The 22,501-nt window shown below is 34.0% G+C and overlaps 1 protein-coding gene and 2 non-coding genes across 3 annotated transcripts in view; 2 read left to right on the top strand and 1 right to left on the bottom strand.

Annotated features, from left to right (window-relative positions):
• LOC142986483 (otoferlin-like) overlaps positions 1-22,501 on the bottom strand; it is a 151,863-nt gene that overhangs the window by 118,769 nt on the left and 10,593 nt on the right. The window lies entirely within an intron of this gene.
• Positions 16,739-16,810, top strand: TRNAC-GCA (transfer RNA cysteine (anticodon GCA)). The gene has a single exon. It is a non-coding gene; the product is annotated as a tRNA-Cys (tRNA).
• TRNAV-UAC (transfer RNA valine (anticodon UAC)) lies at positions 17,811-17,883 on the top strand. Its single transcript has one exon. It is a non-coding gene; the product is annotated as a tRNA-Val (tRNA).

Raw genomic sequence — 22,501 nt, 5'->3', positions numbered from 1 at the left:
AATCAAATATTATTATACATTGAGCTAGTAATATTCAGTTATTCAAATATAAAAAATACAAAATCATAAGTACCTAACGTAATTTCTAGTAACCTTTTTTCATTAGGTAGTTACACATACGATATGCTTAAACCTGGTGTAATCGATGCGTATAACACAATCAGACTGTACAACGAACATCCATTATTAATCTCCGTAAAATAAATACTCAAGATACCAGCTACTGTCTTACTCTTACCGATCCGTCTTCATTTAAAAAAGGCCCGAAATATTCATATTTATGACCACCTTTCAGTCTCGTTTGCAAATTCATCCCGTGTACTTTTACGGTTCTCGTTGCCAATATATTAGGATATTCTTTCAAATATGAGTGCTTCTCGTTTACAGAGCTTGTCTTTATGTTGACTGAACATCGGGAATCTTCCGGGATCCGATTCTTAACGGTTCAAATGAAGGGGAAGGAAGATCCTTTTTTCTTTACAATGTTTGTTTTAACAAAAGAATATTGTGATACATTCTTTGTCGGCGTAATGAGACTAGATTTAACAATTTTCGGTTGAAATTTCTGAGGCCTAGTCTGACGCTGCGTGGGGAAACGTTTGTTTTGTTTTGAATTCGTGAAAACAAAGTCTGAATCAATATTACCTGAGCATCTAAACAATAGAGTTTAGTTCTAAAGCAAACTAAAGTCGTGAATCGAAATATTGTCCATCGGTCATTGTCTATAGCGTTCCTAGTTTAACGCCAGTACGTACATAAGTAATACATGCAGTACAAGAGCTTTACATGTAGACAAGCAATGTCAACCAATTAGTATTTTTAGTTATTGTCAGCAAATGTCGGCCGACGTTATCCGTGATTAAACAATGCGAAACAAAGGCATTCTGTCTTAATTAACGAAACACTCGCTTGTTTGCCGCTGACATGGGCCCAGGGCGGTCGGTGATACCAGTCACCCGCCTAAAATAATATACAAAACATAATAACAAGGGGAAATGTTGCCTCATAAAAATATTTACAATTTCGCGAACGTTACAGAGGTTACAAGTACTTTTTTTTGGAGAATACAAATTCCGTATCGGTTTATTATTATATTAATTTCATTTTTTGTAATAACACTCGTGAAATTGTTGACATAAAAGAGCTATTGCGTTAAGTGGATTCAGAACAAATTTTGCCACATTTATTTATCGAAAACAACTATCAATTATCACAGTAATTTATATTCTCTGCACAAGAAGGGATTATAATTGATTTAAGGATCAATCAAAGTCAATACTCTATTCCCGCGAGTTGTATCACAGTGAATCTGATTGGTAAATTAAACTAATTGATTGCTAGTTCAGTGATATCTTTGTATTACAACTAGACTAACTTCAAAACAACCTTTTACCGGTTACAAATAAACACGGAAAAATGTAACACGGAGTTTTTGAGAAATGTTTTCTGTCATTTCAGTTACGAGGTCATTTTTCTACGAGCCTACGCGATTTCCTTTTATTTGAGTCGACATCTTTGTATTTTTAGGTCACTTGGATGAGGAAGGCTGTTGCCGATCCTCTAGTTAAAGTTGCAAAAACTGACAAAGTCTCCGTCAGCTTACCGAAGCTCTTATCAGGAGATAATAAAACTGGCCGCAATGGAGGTAACTGCCAGTATTACGAGTTTCCTACTTGATCCCTTACAACTTATTCTATTTTCCAGATTGTGTCGTTGAATTTAATAAGTCTCTTGGATGAATTGATAATCTCCTTTATTGTTAATACACGATTTTTAAATATGCGGAGTCAAATATTTCAGACATTTTAATGCTTATCGGAAAATTAAAAAAACATAATTGGCTAACGTTTGCTCGTCAAACGTTGTGCGTCACCTAGCTAACACCGTCTTAGGGATTGACAAAAACCAGTAATCAATAAATCGTAGCTACAATTCTGATGACAGTCCAAGGGCATAGAAATAAATGTTTTTATACGGCGGCCGCGGTAAAACGGATATTTGAGCATCGGTCTTATTTTTGTTCCATTGCGTAGGTTCCGTCCGTCCCTGTAAGAACACTTTCCTCTATTTCAGAAATCTATTTGCAATTTACGATCTGTTTTTTATTTACGAGTTCGTATCATCCCGCGTCGACCGTTTGTCACCCGGGTCGCAAACTCACGTAGCGGAACATACTGAATGTGTGTTTTCAAAGTCAAGCAGCTACGCAAAATATTCACTGTTCCCGTACAACTCGCGTTTGAATGACTGATCGCGTTATGTCGGAAATGTACTCATTTAAATGTTGAAAACCTTTTAGCCGGCAAATGTACGATTGCCTTTTTGTGAGTTTTTAATTAGGTTAATAAGTTAAAGCATTTGCTTTCGTTATTTACGTTTAAATAACAACATTGTTTGGGGGAAATGCCTCTTTCCAGTGTATATTACTGCACATGACTACTTTGCGGTATCGGGTTTGTTCCCGGGTCCACCAAATTTTACCTATTGAGTTTTTTAAATGTTCGCTGTTCATCAATAGTAGTTCAGATTTGGTAACATTTCGTTTCGGATATAACGCGCGTATTCATGTGTTTTTTTTTTCTTTTATATCCTTTGAGTGGCCAGTGCCTAACTGTGCGCACAACTTTTAAAACCTGGATGTGCTTAACGAGAGCTCCCTTAATTAAAGACAAATGGGATAGACTTTTCACATGTCTGCCATTGACTTAAATTACAGTGCTAACGATTAAACTGACCGCAGCAAAAGACACTAACGTCGGAGCTTGTTTAACCATCAATGCGATTCTTAAATAGTTTATTAAATAATATCCTTAAAGTAGAGAGAGACATTATCTAATGGCTTTTAGTTACAAATCACTACAGAATTTTATAATGGAATTTTAAAAGATAACTTTTGCATGAAAAAGGACAATGAAAACTGCCCTATTATATTGATCCTCTACTCAGCTCATATATTAAACCCACGGCCACGCTAAAGGTCTCTTAATATTCTTTACGGCTAAACTCAAATATGAATAGCTTCTGAACTATAGAGTACGACAATCTCGCGGCCACAAACTAGTGAGATCAAAACAGCTGATTAATAATGAAGCATGATACAGTGTGCAAAGTGCCTTCATGACAACATACTAAATTCAATCCTCGGCAGCTTGTAATAAAATTTAAAATTAATTGAGGTCGTGGCGAAGCGGTTATAAAGTATACCATAATAAGTTTAGTTCGGAGAAGATGAGATGTGGGGAAAGATGACGTCATATGTTTGAAAACTTCTTGTTACTTTCGTAGTATCCAAGTTTTATGTATGTACGACTTGTTTTTAGCCAAGAAAGAGATGTAGGTACAAGACTTTTGTGTGTCGTGAAAACCTTATTATATTTGGAACTCATTTATAAAAGGTAAATTTTTTAAGCGTTTTTTAGATTGTTGTTAGTAAGAAAACCGAAAAAAAATATTTTTAGTTTAGTTCACTTGCTTGAACTACGATAAAAATAAGCAATATTTTCTTCATGATATTGAGAGTGCAAGCAATTTTCTCACTTCATCAAATTCATTGAGCTGAAAAATCCTGGAAATTCTATTTAATTTGATCGCAAGACGCCATCATTATATTATTAAGAAAGAGTGCATTCGCTTCGTCCCAGCATAGGCCAGTAAGAATTGACTGGAAATATATTGATTTCTATTTTTGTTCAATTTATATCTGATAAATATGAGTAAAGCTGCTCCCTGGGATTGAATGGGGAGTACCTAAGTTCACCGTACTATGTAGAAAGCGTTTCTAATGCAATAACGTAGAACGTAGCTCAGCTAAAAGACGAAGACTGTACAAGCCTACATCTTAATTTGAAAGACATTTCCTTCCCAAACTTTTATTATTATACATTTTAATCTGATGACAGTTACACAAACTTCCACGAAAGTCATTCTCTGAGCATTACGCATATCAACTCACTCGTTATTAGAATGTGAAACTTTGTGAATTCTTAGCAAATGTTTTCTCATAACAAAAATACACGGCACAAATGATTATGTCTCGTATAACTTGGTAAAGTCCAATAAATCTGAAGTTTATACTTTAATTAAGACTAAATCCCGGCGCTTAGAGATCTCCGGGGTTTTACACGATCGATACTATAGGTGTTCGTGTTTCTTTATTACTTGGTAATTTATTTCAAATTACTTTCAAGTAACGTATGGTTTAGGCAGAAACTTAATTCCAAACTTTAGTACGTCGCAGAGATATTGTTAAAGGTGTTTTTGCTCTACCTACTTCCAAGGAAACAAGAAGCTTTTCTTTGTATGGATTATTTTAGTAGAATAGGGATTTATATAGCTTAAAGATACTTAGCAAATACCTGGTATTTACTAAAGCGATTTGCTCTGTTTTTTTCCTTGTAGCCTTAAGTTCTTCGAAGAAAATTTAAATTTAAATTATAAGCCTTTAATCCCATATTCCGTAAAGTAACTGCACAGTTTCAAACATAATTATTTTACACGTCAAGATTGCAAGCGAGGCTCAAGAAATCTAAGAAGTACACCGTTGCTTTCATCTCACACCTTTTCGCACTAAAAGTGCAGTTTTTTCCTGTACTTAAAAAGCATTACGCTCTCAGTAAGAGTAAGGCGTAAGTCATCTTACATTCCTTTCATATTGTACTTTTCTGGTACTAATAGGTAGCACTTTACCCCCTTGTATTTTCGCCATTTAAATCTCAGTCTTCTGTAATAGAAGGCGAGCGTTTTGCCATATACCGGGCATGTTACCGAGTTTCGAATTACTATTCAGAATTATCCAATACAAATTAGAAAAACGCAAAAGAACTTTGCCCAACCCGGGACTCTAACCCGTGAACCCTTTAACCTCGTGAGTAACAGTCTTATACTACCGCTAGACAATACAATTAAATTCGAAATAGAATATAATACTTAGTATATAGTATTTATATACTATATTATTTGTTTAACGTTTGGAGAGAAACAGCAAGAAACTCACGGCTTACTCAGGCTTAGGCAATTTCTTATTAAAACCTATAAGCTTTCATTACAAGTCACAAGTCTGCTATTTTCTTTTACGGGTATAATAGTCGGTGTATATCAATCAAACAATCTTAATAGCTCTGTACCACACAAGAACAACAATCATATACGTCTGGATAAGGCGAATAGCTCACCGAACGATTGCACCGTGTACTTAATCTAATAACTGAAACGCAGTCACGTCAACCTTACATGCAAGTTGCAACATGCACCACAAAACGTTTATGTAAAATAGTGAAATTTATTTAATAAATGTCGTACACGGAACACGTAAGCGACTGGTGTGGCCTCAAATACTCGATGTTATCTATATCTGGTACGTGAACATCAATATTTTATTGACAGAAATATTTATTTTCAGTGTACGTTTAAAGTTTAGCTCCGCGACAGGACGTATAGATATGAATTAATAATGTGAATCAAGCAAAGGAAGTTGGTAAGGATAGTACCAAGTGGCGTTATGGCGTTCCTGATCTCTGCCTACTCCTATGGGACGAAGACGTGATTTTATGTATGTATGTAGGTTCCAAGTTTTGATTTTCAATAAAAGCTATGGTAGGCATTGTCTGTATCATAGCTATCAATACAAAGGAAGGCGACAAACTATAAGGCCCAGTTTCACCACTTCTGGATACACAGAGCGCAGCGGATAAAATTCTGACAGTACTCATAAATTGCTGTAACGTTTTGTTATAAGGCACTTATTCATAAGCAGTGGCCATCATTGTTCTATATGACTTGTCTATTAACAAAATTTTCGCTCAAAACTTACGTCAAATGAAGGGCAAATTATCACAGAACCTGTAGCGCGATTCTGTACTGTTACAGTCTGTACTTTCGTGTATCATGAGTTTGATATTAATTTAAGATGTATTGCAAAAATAGTTTCTATGACCCCCGGTAGAGGCGTTGAACCGATCGTCACAAATTTTTTTTCGATAGCTGGCCGGTTTTCCTTTGTCGATAGTGGTAGAGAATTGCAGTACTGTAAACAAAATCTCACCGTCTATAATTAAACCTCGGTGGTGACATGTAAATCACTTAACGAAACCTCATTAATTAAAGCTATAGCTTTTAAATGGCAAATACATATAACTAATGCATTTAAACCGCTGCGATGGTCTAAAAATAAAACGAATTTGCTCGGGGTAGCACGAGGCACCTCTGGTATACTATATCCTCGATTAAAATATCGCCCCCTCATTCGATTAATATACTTATCATATAAGCGCGTAAGTTCGTAATTTAAGACTCGTTATTGCAAATTATAATATTGCAGATTAAGGTTTTTATTGCAGTTTTGAAAAGGACAAGTATTTACATACAAACGGTCAATTATTTTCTTTAAATTCTAACATGAAATTACGGTTTTACAAATATAACAAACGATTTGTGGCGTCCCTCCCCAAAAAACAATATTTTATCAATTAAGGAAGTCGATTAAGTAATATACGCACGAAAAAAAGAATATAAATTAAATAATATAAAACAGTATAAAATAAACCTAGTATGCCTAAACTTTTAATATTTTTATAAACTACCTACTTGGTATTTAACACAAAATCAGAGAAATAGAAAGATAAAACTTGGATAAACAGTTCTATGGATCTTATAAAGTAAGTGTATTCCACTTACGCCTTTAATTCCCGGGGTGTGTCGATAATGTGGGTAGGTGGTGTACGTACAAATTAATTATTAAAGGCGTCCGAGCGATCGCAAATAGGTTAATCTCGAGTAAAGACCACCCATCGAATGATCGGTTAAGTTATGTACTTTCAGAATTTCTTGCAAGAAATATCGTTGGGTCGAGTTAGGTTAGTTGCACCTAATAATTAAAACTAGAGCCAGAACCTTATCCACTATCTTTGTGATGTAGATATTTCACAGTTGGTTGGTAAATAACTGTTAATTACGGTATCATTTCTGTTATAACTAAGGATTTGATGATTAGGTATCAAAGTCAGTTTCGGACCACACAATTTTCTTATTTATTCATCTGATTCGAACACATAAAAGACACAGTCGCAATTAAAAGCTGGTTCCTTTATAGATGTAGGTCTGCATAAAGCATTCAAAACTAGCAAAAACTAAACATACAATAACGAATAATAAGATCCTATCACTTTAAATAAGCTTTAACACCAATAACGGCAAAAAGAAAACGCTAAAGGGAAAATTTCTTGCGAAAATAATTACCTATTATCAAGGTGAAATGGATACGGTAGTATTAAGTGGTATAATTAAAATTCTAAGGGCGGAGTAACAAGGTACCACATCCGTGTTTTACAAAGGAATGTTCGTACTTTGAGCCATAATACTACCTGACCTACTTATTTTTTCTTCATTAATAATTTAAGAAAACAGTATGCTATTCGTTTGATATTGAGATCTTATCTCTGTAAGGAGTTACTCTAAGACAGGTTTAGAAGAAAATATTCAAAACATCAAATGATATGTCTGCATCGATATGAAGTCCTATTTAGAAAAGTCTAAACTATAGCAATCTCACTAAAAAGAGATAAAGATCTTACACAAAAGCTCTGATTAGTTATAGCGTCTTGCCACTTTCTATTAATTTTGTAGAACAAAGTTGCTGCAACACAGTTGCTTATGAGTAAAACAGACAAAAAACTGTCTACTATAAAAACTAATCAGGTTTTATATGTCATTTATCATAGGATTTTCTGAAAATTATATGAAATGTGAACTTGGTATCTCGCGGTTAAGATACATTCCCTAGTAAGTAGTAATTTTATAACAAACAGTTAAATAACCTCGGAATATTAAAAATCTTACCGTTTTGTTAAAATAAGTACTATAGTTAATTGGAACAGGTTACGCTAAAAGATAATCTAATTTTGGGCTAAAAGGAACGATTTCGAAGGTACGGGATACTTCTGAGTCAGATTGGAGAAAGTCTCCATTGTACTATAACTGAATAATTAATACACTTTTCTTATTAAAGGTATTATTTCTAAGCAGTGTAAGAGCTTAATTTTAATTATGTACTGTTATATTTCTACCTCACGCCACCTTAACTAATCATCTGCGATAGGTGAAAACAGGTCAATAATATTCCATAAAAAGGACAAGATAACCATCTTATAAAAACTGCTAAGTATTACGTATTTTACCTATTATAAATGCGCTAGTTTGTTTAAGTGTGTGTTACCAATTCACGCCAAAAAATCAAAATAAATTTTGATGAATTAACGAGATTTTCATAGACTGTATATAAATTGAATAAGCATAGAATCAGATTCATATTACTTAGAAAAATGCCATGCGGACAAAGTCGCGATCAAAGCTAGTGGCAAAAAGCACGCTTAGTCCTACAGCATACAAAATAGACCGTATAATTATTTGTAACCCTTTATACAATTTCACTACCTGCTACGATAATCTACAAAGTGCTGGTGTGAGTAGGAAAATAATGGAGCCCGTCACTCAAAGCTGTTATTATCCGTGGAAAGTGGCAACACATAATTAAGACGTATTAACTTATAAAGTACTTCGAAACTTGTTCACTTTAAAACTTTTCCTTGCAATTTTTCCACGCGCTATGAAATGCTTGATCTTGGCTAGTTCCACTGACAAACATCGATCACTTCAATAAGATGCTCTTTTGGGCCTTTTATACATTAGCACAAATTGGCTACTTTTGTGGTTTACGTACCCGTAGGGTAAAAACTTATGAACCGAGCCCTATTACCAAGACATCGCTGTCTGTCTGTCACCAGGCTGTACCTACCTCGAAAGCAGTTAGACAGTGGAAATGTTCCGCGAAGGTCAATAATTTCTATTGCCTCTGTATTTTGGTCACAAAAATATATTGTTCGGGAATCGAATTATTGACCAATAATATGTGATAATCAAGCTGTCAAAAGCCAAGTCAAAATGTTTAACCAACAAGTTAACATTAGCCGAGTAAAAGAATGAACCATTAACGACGTGAGAAATAAAATACTTAGAAATATTTTACACCTATTACTTAAAGAGTTCCTACTCTTTAAGTAATAGGTGTAAAATATTTCTAAAAGTTCCTACTTTTACGACCGCTGTCAAATCTGATTCAGGTGAGAATAAAATCCTTATTGTGCCCTTTGAGAATCTATTGAAGATAATATAATTTTAGTGTGGGTGACTCAGGAACCTTTTTCCATTCTAATATTTTTCCACCGGATGAACCCAAAGCCCCCGTTATGTGGATTGTGGCAATTTACTTGACGTATTATTGCTAAATATTTTTTATCAGGCGTTTTACTAGGACCCAGATTTATTATCTTCATTACGTTTTAGTGTTTACGATCTATTTAATATTGTTTAACGACAGACAATCTTTTAGAATGCCTAAAAGGTTTTATTTTTTGTTAGTAATGAAGGATACCTTTCATAACTAAGTATAGGTACTGATAAGCTAGGTATCTGTCCCAAATGTGCCTGCTGTACTTAATTATATAAGGTTTTAGTGAATGGTTAACATAGTTAGTTATTAACTGAGTTTGCCCAAAAACAGAGACCAGTTCAAAATAATTTTAAGTTTTAGTTCAATCGAAATTTATTTTAAGACTCGTAAGTCTACAGTTACTTAAAATTACATAAATCTATGTTGTTATTCTAAGTATACGTGAGGTTGTCAGAAACTTCTCATGTCCACACTATCTTGGCTGTTTACAATCAATCTTCCAGTTAATAATTTAGTGCCACGAGGAAGCTCTAAAACCAATCAATATGTATATCCTATTTACATGTTATATTATTCATGAACATAACTACAACGTATCACAAATATAATGAATATTTCATTACCACGTGCTAGATATTAATAACTTAACCTGAATTTCTTGTATGAAACCATAGTTTAAAGTACCTTGTATTTAGAGGTATGAAAGATGTCCATGGCACAAAGGTTTATAAGTGGTCACCAATCTACCAGCTCAAGCCAAGCCTTATGATTTATTATTTTTTGGAAGGTTAGTGGCTAACTTTACTGTCAAAGTAGTTCATCCACATTAGCCTAGAACATAGTTTAACGACTGTTAAACAATGTTCTAGGCTATCTTAATTAATACCTATCGAGACGGACTTTTTATGCTTGCGCCCAAGCACGGAGACGCTAAGCTCAAATACTACCAAACAACTGCGCAATCTATAGAACGTCCGTGCTAGACGTTGCTTAACTCACAGATAATTTACCACTGACCAGTGAGCAGAACTGACTATGGACGTCTCATGATTCCCTTTAATTTCCGTGCTATGCGAGAATGTGACAGATATGACTGCTTTATTCTTTCATAAGACGATGAAACAACGGTCAGTAGAATAATATATTATACATATATTATTACCAACCGAAGCAGGTAGCAACGTGGCATAATGTTTTTACTATCTCATTCATGAACGCGTTAAACAGTAAGTATAAGAGTTCGTTTTATGTCAAAAATAGCATTAGCTTGTGGTTCGGTTGTGGTAGTAAAACTCTATCGTATGTTTCCTTCTTGCCAACTAAAGCAACCATTAACAGAAACTAAAGCGGCTGTTTGGTCTTCACCATATTTCAATGAAAATACCAGGCACAGCAGTTAATTTGTCTGAATATGAAGTCCTATTACAGCGCATATTTTTTTCGACATCATTAACTTTTTTTACCGACAATTTATAGAAAGGCTTCTCAATTTCTACACCTAGACCTTCCTCATGAATCATTCCGTTTATGGTGAAAACCGATTTTTTATTTATTTGCTAACAATCATTCCAAAGATCGCAAGGAAGACCTTAGCAGTGATGTGAACTTTGTATTTAATCTTATAATTGAAATTACTCAAGTGTACGCAATAACCTACTAAGAGACAAATTTAACTAGGTACCGAGGGAAAATTCATTAGTGCTTGCAAACGTGACGCTACTCAATAAATAAGCTCGGTCGATGAAACCAACTGTCACTGACAAGAAACCCTTCACCTTCATAACTATAAATATTATACACTATCCAATGTTTCTATTTTTCACCATTGGAAATTGTAGTATCTTAATGCCACGAGTACTCCATCACTGAAAGTTTGACGAACTTTTCTCTCAGAATAAACATAAATAAATTAAACCAATTACTGTCCCACTGTTCAGGTTCAGGTTCTGTTGTCTCCTCCAAGAAAAGGGCTATGCCCTTCAATAATGGTTTAGAAAAAATAAGTGTATGAATTAATTGTGTATAATTTGAGTTTAGTTTATATTTGACCTGCATGGATGGTGTCACCTAATATGAGGCTGGAAAAAGAGTGATAAATGAGACTAACTGGCCGTAAATACGTAAAACACGTCATGTTGATGGTTTAATTGTGCAATGAACATTGAAAAATACTTCTGTAGAACTAAAAGACATAAAGAAATTATAAAGTAAAATTCTGCATTTCCGAAAATTAATTGCATACAAATTGCAACAGAAGCAGAATGCCTACACGACATAATGGAAATATTGCTTGCTGATGTCGTTGCCTGCTCCACCATCGACAAAATTTCAATTAATTTTAAATGACACAACGAAAATACACTCTCCAGGCTTTAAATTTTATGCTTGATAAGAATGTTCCACAGAAAATAATTACTGTTGCGTAAAAATACATCTTCATTTTCATAATAATATTCCTACACCCTGGGTACACAGAGGATAAATTCATTGATGTCTGGAAACAACAAATTGCATATTTATATACAATTTATTAATAATGCATGCAGTGAAATATTGTGTCATATACATACATTGATGTTTACATTATCACTTGTATGAGGATTTAACTAAGCCGTGTTGGAGAATATCGAACCCAAAAACTTTTCGAAATACAGAATTTGAATGCTCGTTGCGTTGTCATAAGTTCCAGCTACGTTGCACATTTTATTCAACAAAATATTACGTAATTTGAAAAACTAATACCTTACACAGCATTCGGTCCATTGACTATTTAACTTAAACCACTGGTAATAATTAAAAGGGCAGCCAAAAATAACAGGTGGCAGACTAATTGCGGTTTGCAGAAAAACTCAGAAGTAGATACTTTTGTTAACGTCGTGGCGAAGAAATGATTTAAAATGTAGCCACCGGCACATTTCTTAATTATCTTGTCTTGTTCAAAGAGCCGCAGCAGAATAATGAGAAGTAATTATAGCACTCATATTGAATTAGGATTCTTCGTATCTTACGCTGCAGGATAAGACAGAAGGAAATCTTGTTATCTTCTTACTTTACCTCTGGTTTCTTGAATAAGTAGTAAAAAAATGTAAATGCGTCTTTAACCAGATTTAAATTTTGGTTAGAGGGACGTTGTGTTATGACGTGTGGCCTACTACCGAAAATTTAAAATGCTTTGAGCCTGAACCAGCAGCTCGATTCTCTACCACTATCGACTACCAACAACCGGCTAGTCATCGAGAAATTTTGTAAGAAAATTAGTGCCTATAACAGTCGTCGTAGGAACTATTTTGGCAGTACATTTTAAATGTCAAACTTTAGGTACTTGACAGTACCGGCTGTAGAGAATCGTGCTACTATTGTTTTTTAGCAAATTATTACCTTATTTCGATTCGAGATATTTATTCAAATGTTACGCGCATTTTTTACAACATCGTAAGTATTGTACCTAAAAAATATTGCCGTTAAAATAAAAAGGTACGGATATTCATTATCGGTTTATTTCGAAGTGAACGTTTCACGAGACTTTTATTCTTTGGCATCAAAGTTTATTGATGCATAATAATTTACAAGATTGAACACGATATAACGCGGGTTATGGTAAATGGTTTGTTTGATCTGCGATACGGAACACCTCTCTAAGGTACAGTTATCAAATAAGACACACTTTCAAAACTCCTTGGATTCAGTTAGACATTTAAATTACCTAAGAAATAAGAAGCTTGGCTAGCAAAATTACGTTAGTACAATATTGTTATTTGAAAAGTTTGAATGGGTTCAGTGTCTTTTGTTTCTGGCTGTATTTCAAGATGGTTCATCGCGTTATGAGAGAATGAATTATGGTTGAATTTCAACTGTGTGTCAAATGAACTCGACAACCAAACAATGGTCTATTGGTACACATAAATGATCGTAAAGTATACTAATATCAATGATAGGTACCTTTTAATAACAGTCACGTTTACACCTAGCCTCTTTAAAAGGACTCTTCTGAATGTTTAATACACTATGCTAACAAAAAGCTTTCGACAAGTCTGTAAAGAGCTAAAGGACTGTTGAGTGTTTCATACGAAATCTAGTCGTTTATGAATAACAAAGACTTCTTACACGTTCCTTAAAACAACAAAGAAACGGCGCAGTTTCAACGATGATGAGTGTTCCATTTATACGTTGAGTTAATGAAACTGTCTGCAGCAGGTTGCGATGGACGTCGTAGAACCTGCAAGGCACAAAGTTAACAAAGTGCCGGCCTGATCAAAAGCTTTAACCCTGCCCTGTCTAACTGCAACTTGCAACCTCGTCTTAGACAAACAGGTTAATTAAACTTGGTCAGCGTTGCTGCTGCTGTTGTTGATGCAAATCTTTAAAGGGTTAAGATAACAGTATTTCTTATTAGCCTCTTGCTAGTAATTTCTTGGAAAAGATTTCTAACGGTAAAAAAAAAAACAAAATCCTAGTTATGAACGATCTGAGCGAAAATTTAATAAAAATCTAGATAGTTTTTGCATGAAATGATATTAAACTCTTTTAAGTTTAAAATGTATCAGTTGGAACAAAATGGTCACTATTCCACTTAACTAACTACACACTTTTCAGAAATGTCCAATATTTATGGAAATAGAAAAGTCATTTGTTCTCTATATTCATTTGTTTTCAAATGTACTTTTTTCGTCTTTCGAATTTACCACAAGGGTAGTAGTCGGCATTGACTACCAGTGGCTTTTACTACTCTGGTGGTCAACAATACTTATTTAATTTCATCTGCCCTCTAGTAAGATCGATTTTCATGAATTACCAAACTACTGGCTACTAAAGACTAACTATAACCAGAATAATACGAATAAATGTGGGAAGCCAAACGCAAAGCATTTAAAATTTCACTTACATGCCTCTTGGCTCTACAGCGTATATTTTAAAACACTACACATTCTATTTATTCTACGCGAAACGCCTGACCCGCGATCACAATGGGGCTGATAACACACACCTTTTGTGACAAATAAAGCTCACAATACCTACCGCTGTTTGCGAAAACATTACCTTTTGTTATTTAACGAGTTGTAATCAAAACGAGATAGCGAGATAACGATCCCGCTGTATTTTTAGACACTCTACCGCCAAGATAATAATTATATCTAGATGGATTTTTATGAGTTAAACGGATAAGTAGATATTTGTATTATTTTACCTGTAATAGTTTAAGGGATGAGCTTATTCATTATTGTATACTTTAAACGGTTGTTTGTGTAAAAATAATTAAACGAGTGAACAAAGCTATGAACTGTAGCTCAAGTCTCTATTACTGTCGACTACCGACAACCGACCTGTCATCGAGAAATTCTGTATGAAAATCTGATCAGCGCCTCTGACGGGCGTCATAGTAAACTTTCTTGGCAGAACATCCCAAATGTCAAAATTTCGATAGCTAGCCGGTTGTCGGTAGTCGATAGTGGTACAGAATCGAGGTACTGTTCCTCAAACCGATAGTTTGAAAGAAAATTCTAAAATTCTTATTGCGCTTTTCCGATTGTGTAACACGTTCAAGGCATAAGTATATGATTAGTTCCACCACCTCTAATGAATTTTAATAAACCTTTCAAAATGATGAAGTTCTCGTTGACGAAATCAGACTAATTTTTAATAGTTTTGTAGTTATTTAAAAGCTGGGGATAAAAATAACCATGCACACAAATAATATCATAATTCTTGGACAAACCTTATACTTTATTCACGAAGCAGAAGTAATTTCAGTAAGTGAACCGGACAGTGTGTGATACGTCATGAATTAATTGTAGTAACATCACACCACTCCTGTATTCGTATGTGCGTATTTTGTACAGAGCACGGTTGTGAATGGTGATTGCTCTGCTGGCTTTTTATGAAAATAATATCAGACCTCGAGTGGAAAGATAACCAGGACAACACGAAGATATTTAGTCCAGGTCATAAACTACCTGTGTGCCTAAATTTTATCAGAAACAATTCATTGTATTTGTCGTTAAAGAATAACCATCACATAGTCAACTTCACAAACTTCTCAAAATATTAGTAGACTACAGGCTATTTGTTCATTTTACTTTATTATCGCATTTGCCTTCTGCAGAGAATACTATTTTCTAAGTAGAAGAGATTCAGATTTCCATCCGTTTCGATTATTATTATTTATTTTTCACAATCTTTAAACAAACAAAGACATCGGTAAAAAAACCGTGTTAAAGCGACCATCTGAAAGCCTTTAAAATAATATTAAAATATCCGTAAATAAAATTAATATACCATTAAATATTTGACTATTCAAAAATAAGAAACCCAAAACATTTACGTAAGATTGTTCATTACAACGGATACTGGCCGTCGTCAATTTATTTACTAACCTAACATTCTAAAGTTGTAATACCTAAATATAAATGAAGTGAGGCAACAGGCAGGATCTAGTCAGCTAGACTCTATGCTGCATTCAATATTCAACCTTATTTTCTACACGAACATTTCATAGAGTTGGTTAAAATACCCCATCAATTTTTATTATAAAATTTCATTTATTGTCCATTAAAATGACACATACATACATACATATGATAATAGTTAAGTATGAATAATTTATAATCTTATAATTCAGTTTCTGAGAAACCAACTTCAAATTAAATATGAAAACACCCACCATGTACCGAAACCTAACGTAGTATTTGAGGTGGGTGGGGTAAGTGCCGTACTCTTCATGAAATACGAAAATAATAGAGATTTTTCTCAATAAGTACTTAAATGATATTCTCAGCTAATAAATATGACTACCTACTAATTAAATATCCTTTTTTAATACTATCTTGTAAAATTTTGAAAACTTGAAAATTTGTATCACGATTCAAATTTTACCATATTCCTTTAAGAATACCTACATTGAAAGTCATCTAAACCAATATTATAGAATAAGTAAATATCATTGGACAACTCACACACGGTCGTTAGATCCCAAACTAAACCGAACTTGTACTATAGTAACAAAATAACTCATAAACATACTTCTAAATGGTCTGCCTACGTGGCGCATTGATTAAGGTTGCTTCGCCGATACCATTGCATCGAGAGGTCGAGGGTTCGATTCCCACACGGAACAGTTATTTGTGCGATAAACAAACAGTTGTTTCCAGTCTGGTTGTACTTTGTGTCCATTGTTTGTATGTTTGAATAAATCCCTGCGACACAAGAGAATTTCAAAGCGGGGACTTTGTCTCTTTTAAAAAATAAACATACTTATTTACTTTTTTATACAAGATTTAGACATATTAACAACTAGGCTCAGAATAGATACTCGTATTCACCACAAAAATATTTGTCCCGAGAGAAATTCAGAAGAAAATAAATGTAATATAAGTACAGGTAGGGCGTCCTACGCACTACTGAAAGCTTTTAAAAAGTAGGTGCAGTCAATGTAACCTTCCATACGTTGCCGTTCTAACAAAAGCTACTACATATTCTGTTTGGGGTGAACTGAACCGCTGTTTCAAATGTCCTTTCACAGGGGATATAGCTCAGTGGTAGAGCATTCGACTGCAGATCGAGAGGTCCCCGGTTCAAACCCGGGTGTCCCCTAATGGGACTCGCAGAGTTTTTTTTTTGTTAAATGTTGTTTTGAGTGTTTAGTAAAAAAGTTAAGTGACTTTTAACACAATATTATGGTCAATGCATGAAACAGGCATTCTTCTAAACTATTTTGATATTTTGTAGAGGCAAATATTACCATTTTACATAGAAAGTCATCGCAAGAAAACACATATTCGCCATTAACATTTCAGAAGCATTAACTTCTCGTCGTGCTGTGTAGTGTGATACAAACTAATAATCAAATCATGCGATGGCCAGGTCGGTCTATTTTGTTTAAAACGTTTTTTTTTTTAAATTGGCATGATAATAACATACGTAATAAATTAAGACAGAAGGTCCTTTAGGTAGAGATTAATAAATAGATTAATCGACTTGGTATTATATAGATCTCACAACTTTTTACGGCGAGACTTGGGATTTTTACAGAATGTTTTTGATGGCATAGGTACATTATTTACAGGAACAGTAAACATACTTATATTCTTCTAAATTAACTGCCCGCGTGGCGCAGTGCTAAAGGTCGCCACGCCAATACCATTGCGTCGTGAGATAGTAGGTTCGATTCCCACACGGAACTATTATTTTTGCAATCCACAAATTGTTGTTTCCAGTCTAGTCGTACTATGTACCCGTTGTTTGTATATTTGCTAAAGTCCCAGCGACACAAGAGTATTATAAAGTGGTTGACTTAAAAAAAGTATATACTTTTTAGATACATTTACATCCAGGCTTAGAACATACACATACTCGTGGTCTTCACACAAATATTTGTCCCGGGAAGAATTCGAACCCACCACACGAGAAAATGTAATAAATTCAGAAGAAAATAAATATAAATTAAGTACAGGTATGCCATTGTCATAGGACAACACAGAAGGTTTTTTAAAAGTAGACACAGGCAGTGAAAACTCGTAAGGTGTGTTTCTGATAAAAGTTACTGTATTCCATCTAGATAGAACTGAGCCGCTGTTTCAATCAGCCTTACACAGGGGATATAGCTCAGTGGTAGAGCACTCGATGTACAGATCGAGAGGTCCTCGGTTCAAACCCGAGTGTCCCCTAATGGGACTCGCAGAGTTTTTGTTTTGTTAAATGTTATTTTAAGTATTTAGTAAAAAGTTAAGTGACATTTAACTCAATATTATGGTCAATGCACGAAACAGACATTCTTCTAAATTATTTTGATATTTTGTAGAGGCAAATTGCAGGTAAATTTGCTTAATTTGACTGTTATAAGTGAAAAGCCAGTTTCACAGTTTAGAAATAAGTGCCAGATTACTTATCTATTAGATAAATATACAGCAATTTGATGAACAACAACAGTACCCTTCAAATTTTTATCGGATAAGCTGTCTCATACATATCGAGCATTGGTTAAACCAAATCTAAGTGTTTTGTATAATTACTCTAAATGGATTCATTTTTAACTTTGAATATTATTACACAATATTCAAAGATATTTGTTTGGTAACGAATATCAACTCGCTTTAATACGCCTAGAGCCACAGAATAATAAGTACTAAAGTACTAGAGCGTTAAGGCTTAGGGGTTTAAGTGAGTGGTACTGTTCTATGTTTAGGACATAATTAAACAGAATAATCGGTACTTCTTTTATCTCCTGGAGGCGCTCATAGCCAGTTGTGCTCACCGTTCGGTAAACGATCTGTGGGTTAAGCAACCGTGGCGCCGTCATTCTATAGATGCGTGACGTAAAAAGTTGGTCCCGGTTGTTGTCGATTGTCAATTAAGATAACAGTCGTTAAGCCACGTCAAAGGCCTTTCGGACGGCTTGAACAACTTTGACACCAGGTTGACCACTAACCATACGATAGAATAGAAAACTTATTTTACTGAAGATCTTCTAGAATTGAATACCAAGCTTTATTTTGGTATTTTTATTAGTTTTCACTATATTTTCCTACTATTCTGATACAGTTAGTGCTTTCTCGTGTCATCCCCTTATCTGTTACATAGTTGACCTAATTCCACTCTTAATCTAGATTACATATAAAGTGGGCACAGCAGGAATACAAATTTACGAGAAAAGGTTTCTTAAAAGACTGTCGCACAATGAGAAAAATAAGTTTGTAGAAAGTTAGATTCATATTTATAATGCAAGAGACGGGCATTGCTGAGAAACGTGGTGCTACAAGTTGTAACCCTCAGTTATAACCTTATAATCTACTAACTGACTCGCGCAACTTCGCTTGCGTCACAAAAGAGGGTCATAATTTTCCACGTTTTTGTCAAATTTTTACTGGTACTCTGCTCCTATTGGTCGAAGCGTGATGATGTAGATAAATGGGCTATCTTACACTGAAATATTTTTCAAATCGGACCAGTAGTTCCTGAGATTGGCACGTTCAAGCAAACAAACTCCTCAGCTTTATAATATTAGTATAGATATGTACATAATATCACGAACCTATTATAGAAGAAAGTGTATATAGAAGTAAATAAAACAGTCACGTTGCGCAATTAAAATCCTAGTCCAAATAAGGGGACAGTTTATTGCCATTTATCTGTCACGTTATCGAACACCGAGCTAGAAAATATTCTAGTGTGAATTATGTGGGTGTGTATATATAGTGTGATTTGATTTACGGTACCAATAGTACTTTGCCCGAATAGAATCAAACCCGAGACATCATAATCAGCGGTCAGACACTACCGACCGCGCAACAGAGGCAGTCCTTTTTAACCCCCGACGCAAAAAAAGGGGTGTTATAAGTTTGACATGTCTGTGTGTGTGTGCCTGTCTGTCGGATGCAGTGATTTCAATTTAGTTTTTTTTTTGTAAGGTTACTTGTGTGCGAGTGTTCTTAGACATGTTTGATGAAATCGGTTGTTGTATAAAAAGTTGTAGGGGGTGAAAGTGAGGGGAGGAGAGAAAATTTACTCGGATGGGGTCTCAAATAGCTTCGTATGATGAGGAAGTTGGTGGTGAGAACATTAGAACAGCTTAACCTAACTAGCCAATCTATAAAAAATATGAAATAAAAGAAATTGTTTGAAATTGAGGGTTTTTTATATTTTTAATTTATAGTTATATAATTATAATATCTACCTGTTTAATATTATAATATTTGTAATACTTTTTTGATAATAAAACGTGAAACATGTAGCATATTTTTTTTTAAGAATATTATATTAGCGCAGTATCGTTTTCGAATGGAAGTTTTTTTTACATTTCGTCACTAAGTACTAAATGTACTGATAAACTGATAAACGGTTGCACTCATACTCTCGGTGAGATAAGCGAAGTTCGCGCAACAAGTTACTGAACTTACTATAATATAATAACTTTATTAAAAAGAATTTGTCGGTATTGGTAACCCACTGCTGGGCAGAAACCTCTACCGTAGTCATCTAGATTCCATGCTTATTTTACTTAATTGTAACTTGCACTTTATCTCATAATAAATCAACAATAATTACTCCTAATAACTAACCCCCGGTTTCTGAGTACATTTAACGCTAGTTTATCTATTCAATAGCGGTTTTTTTATAGAAGTTTAAACGCTATTGAATAGCTAAACTTCCGCTAAATCAGTAACCAGGGGTAAGACAGTCTATCGTATGGGACAATTTTTTTTTTTTTTTTTTTAGTAGCATTAAAAGTAGAAGCTCAAATTCAAAATAAAAAATTGCTAAAAAGTGCTTTCCACTGCCCTGATAAAAAAGATCTTTAAAATACATTGAAAATGATAAAAAAATTAATTGCATTATCACAGACTGTTTATCTAACAAAATTCAATCTATAGAATGCTTAACCATGCTGTCGGCGTTGAATAAGCTCCCATAAAATTATATACTAATCGTCGTGCTTGACAACAAATTATATTTAATTAATGATAAATGCAAATAATTTTGCAAGGCTGTATGACACTGCAATTAATTTTTATTTTAATATTGTATTACGTTCGAATGTGTCTCCATGGTGCCTAGGTATTAGAATACAGAGATTTTGATTTAAATAAATTCATTTTTATTTATAACTGTGTTTGATTGTACTTCTAATATTTTGAGAATATAATAATTCGGGAATATAATATTTTGCGAGTATAATATTTTGCGAATGTAATAATATGAGAACAAACCATTGAAATGTGAATGTTTTAGTTTGATCTTATTACATGACAAAACGGCTGAACAAATTGGCAGAGTGATAAATTATATCTCGGGGAAGGGCATAAGTTAATATTATGAACAAAAAGTCAACAAGAACAATGTCGGTTGTATCAGCTAACTAATGTACCTACTTTACTCGCATTTTGGAAATCATCATCGACGATCGCAAGCTTTCACTGTAATCCCAAATTAATTAAGTCGTAAGTCAAATGTTGTAATAACTCAAAATTGTATATTTACTGCTTACTTTTGTATTATTTACTTTTAAAGTTTATACAAACTGGGGGATTAATTCATCTCAGTTCGGCTCAATTAAATCAATTAAACATTAGTAATGGAGCGTAAATGTAAACGCAATATGAAATTATTAACTTGATGATTGAACTCAAGGACTGCTTATACTTTGGTCCTTTGGTGTATAATGGGATAGGGTCAGCTGTCTTTCATTCACAGGGAAATGAGACTACACGGGAACGACGTCAAGGGATTACGCCATTATCTTTGTCTACGCAAACGTAAACCAGCGTCATACATATTTGCCCTTGATATCATCATCATCATTGGCCTGTGTCCATCTATTGCAGATGATTCAGGTGGCTTCAGACAGAGGATTTTTTGGTAGAGCTACCATGTTTAAACGAGTTTATTAAATAGCCCCAATTTTTGATCGTCTGATTATTTTTTTTATTTATGAGACATAACTTCGAGCTCTCTTAATGAATTTCCAAATAAATATTGCCTATTTTTTTCTAAAAATGTATCTTTTAATAAAGATTATTATTATTAGTATCATTAAATGGTCAAAGCTTGAACAACTGATACCGATAACCACATGCTTACACATCTCACAAAAAGGTGTGATACGCAGTAAAAAAAATTCAAGGAAAAAAAAACAACAAGAAGAAATTTAAGAAAATATGTGTAAGTAAAAATATTAGCATAAGCAACTTCAAAGGAGGTTTTGCATTTTGTTACATTTTTACGGAAACATCTTAACATCGTTTGAAGTCGAAGTATTAAAATTTTTTGAGCTTTACAGTCTATTCACGGAGTGAAATTTATAAAGGCATATTACTAACTAGGTCAGATTAGATGTTTGAGTTATATAATTAACTAAACCGGGGATAGTGTGATGCAGTTTTCCAGGATTTTTAATAAGACACAAAAATTCAAGCTACTACTACTACATACTATAAAACACGGAATTTTACATTATAATATATGTTATACTGAGCCAGATGTAAAGCAATCATCTGCTGGTATTCCTAGCTCTCTTAATTACATTGGACATGAAAACGAAATAGATAAACAGGAACGCATTATATTCAAGAACAGAAATTGTGTATTTCAATCGTGAACTTACTCGTACCTCTGCCATTTTCTTTCTTAGCCATATAATATCATCATAAAGTCAAATATCACTTAACAATTCATATTCCCGTTCTTTTTCAAACAATAAACTGTTTAAAAGGTTAGAAGTAGACTATCGCTCTATTAACCGTGAGTTCACTTCAAAAGCTTCATTTTAGTTGCGACTGTTGGTCGACG

The sequence above is a fragment of the Anticarsia gemmatalis genome, chromosome Z (assembly GCF_050436995.1).
Source record: "Anticarsia gemmatalis isolate Benzon Research Colony breed Stoneville strain chromosome Z, ilAntGemm2 primary, whole genome shotgun sequence".
NCBI lineage: Eukaryota > Metazoa > Arthropoda > Insecta > Lepidoptera > Erebidae > Anticarsia > Anticarsia gemmatalis.
The sequence above is the reverse complement of the archived record's forward strand: the minus strand, read 5'-3'. Positions and strand labels throughout refer to the sequence as shown.